The following is a 2,863-nucleotide window of genomic DNA, read 5'->3' as shown; positions in this document are numbered from 1 at the left end:
AGGGGAGGGTTAGACTGGATCTAAGGAAGAAATTCTTTGCAGTGAGGGTGGTGAAACCCTGTCAGGGGTTGCCCCGAGAGGGGGTGGAGGCCCCATCCCTGGGAACATTCCAGGCCAGGTTGGACGGGGCTGTGAGCAACCTGATGTGGTTCAAGGTGTCCCTGCTCCTGCAGGGGGGTTGGGCTGGGTGACCTCTAGGGGTCCCTTCCCACCCAAAACATTCTATGATTCTATGATTCTATGCTTTGCTGGTTTACATTATCGCCCTGGGATTCTTTTTCTACTCTGAATATCTCCTGCAAAGCCCAAGAACTTGCTCCCCAAACCACTTCCCAATGGCCACGTATCCCGTTAAATGGGAGAGAAACCAGGCACAAGTCATGGAGCAGCCCTGTGTCCCCAGTGAAGTCCCGCTGGGGCCCTGTGTCACCCAGCGCACAGGGACCGGTGGCCCCAGGGTGGACACTCTGGGGCAAGCGTCGCTCTGTAGCAGCTCAGTGCAGCCGGGGCATCCTTGGAAAAGCTCTGGGTTTTCCCTTTGTTCGCTACTTCTTTTTCTGCCTTGTGCCATCTTGTCTGGACCCACTGGACCATGGCATCTGGGAGGTCTCTCATCCTAATTAATATCTCACAGAGACGTCAGCCCTCTGAGCACACAGCCCTGTGCTGCTGGCACCAGCCGCGCTCCTAATTAACTTCCCTAATTAAGAGGCCCCTTTCCATAACCAGAAGGTCTGTGAGATGGTTCCTGTGATGGAAGAGGTGGAGAAACCCTCAACTTCTCCTGCATCCCCGAGCACCCGGGACGGCAGTGTGGAGCTGCTCTTCATGTCGGTAAACTGAGGCAGGAGGGGGAAAGCTCAAACCCCCAAGAAAGGCTGGAGACGGGTGGAAATGAGCTACCCATGCCCCGACTTGCCTCCTCGGAAAAGCATTTCTTGGTTGCTGCCGATGCCTGGGGGTGTTCAGTCAGGGTTTGGTCTCGTCAGCCGGGCAGGCTGGCTCAGCCGGCCCCGACACGCCAAACCCTCCGGTGCATCACGCTGTCACGGAGCCGAACACGAACCGTTCCCTCCTGCCGTGGCCCAGGTTTGGTCCTGTCCCCACCTCACGGGAGGCAGCAAGGTGGAAAAGCCAGGAATACTGAAGCCACGCCATGTCCCTGCTTTGCCCTCCTTCATCCCATCTCCTGCTCTGTGCCAGGGCTTGCAGCAGGTATTTGCTTGCAGCAGCATCGTCCGACATTTCTTTGGGATCATCATGACCCGTTGCACCTCTCAGGCCATTTCCTCCTTCCAAACCCCAGCAAGAGCCTGGAACAACCTTCTGGGTGCCTGATGCTCACCAGAAAATTACCTATAATGGATTTTTTTAAGGAATCTCCGACACTCGCCTGACACAAGCCCTAGCCTGGTGTCCAGGAGGGTGAGCAGATGATGCCACGTCCATCAGGAACGGGCTCTGTGCCACTACCTGCAACAACCACCAACAGCATTTGCTTGTGCGATCTCCACAGCCTCTGCCAAAGCCCTGGGAGAGTTTGCTCGGGCTGGTGGGAGAGCTCCTGCCCCGCTTTGGCAGACACCCAGCTGGGCAGCTCATTTTTGGCATAACGTGGGGCTTTTTTAGGGGTGCTGCTAAAATTAAGTGCGCTGGGGCACGAGTTCAGGGAGGGAGAACAAACAGCAAATCCAGTAAGGAAAAGGAGTGGTTTTTAATCTCGGTGTTTGGGAGATTTGCATACAATTAGGCCGGGGCCTGCCTGCGTTTGCTTCCGCATTGCACTCCAGTGATGAACCTGCCAGTTTTCCTGCTCCGCTCCCAGCCAGAGGTTGATTGCAAGGACACTCGCCCTGCAAAGCCGGTGGGCGAGGGGTTTTGGGGCTCTCTGGGGATGCCCTTTCCACTCCCGGTACCCTGTCCTGAGCGTTCCCACCCCACGCGCTGCCTCTGGCTTTAGGGCTTCAGCCCTATAGTGGGGTAACAGCCTCCTCCCTGCGGTGGAGGATGTGTGAGGAGATGCGCTGTGAGATGCTCCAGCGAACGCCTCCCATAAATAGCATGGTGTTTACATGAGCCCGTCATCCCCGGTTTATTTTTTCTCTCTGCAGAGCAAACAGATCGTTCAAATCCAAATAAACTCTCGTCGCCCTGCTGCTGGCACAGCCCGAAGGCTGGAGGTGGCACATTGCCACGGTCCCCAGACGGTCCATAGATGCTTGAACCCCCCAGCCCTACACTGGCCACTTGGCCAAGGAGGTGAAGGGGAAGCCCACGGGCCACCAGCTGATGGAGAAGTCCAGCACTGGGCTTGTAATGGTCCTACAGGTGTTCCCATCCCTGCCTTGGGGTGTGCAGGCTCTGCTGGAGGAGAGGGCTGAGGGACAGATCCTGGGTTGGGTCTGTTGAGGGTCACCCCCAAGGGGCAGATCCAGGTGTTGGGGCACCTCTCACCAAGGCAGAGCAGAGCAGGAGGTTTGGGAGAGCCTCCTTGCGCCAAATCTGAGGTCGTAGCTGGTCCTGGTGCCTGCAGCGCTCAGATGAACCAGCCCCACTCCTGGGGAGCGACTTACGTAGGATGAGCCTTGCAGGTGCCTGGTCCACCCCGGCAGGGTCCCTGGAGGCTTGGCTGGTTCAGCTCCAGCAGTCGGATCGAGCCCCCCAGACCCATTATGTCTGCGCTACCCAGCCCAGGGGGGAAATTCTGGGGGTGGCCATTTTCCCCCAAACTTCTCCTAGGACCTGAAATAGCATCCGGTCCAGCCTCATGACCAGTTTGGGGCCACTATTCCCCCCACCCTTATCTGGAAGGACTCCCCGACCCCCCCACTAGCTCTGTTTTCCACCACCACAGCCCCCTGCA

The sequence above is a fragment of the Egretta garzetta genome, unplaced genomic scaffold (assembly GCF_000687185.1).
Source record: "Egretta garzetta isolate BGI_Z169 unplaced genomic scaffold, ASM68718v1 scaffold202, whole genome shotgun sequence".
Classification (NCBI taxonomy): Eukaryota; Metazoa; Chordata; class Aves; order Pelecaniformes; family Ardeidae; genus Egretta; species Egretta garzetta.
This window is presented reverse-complemented; position numbering follows the sequence as displayed.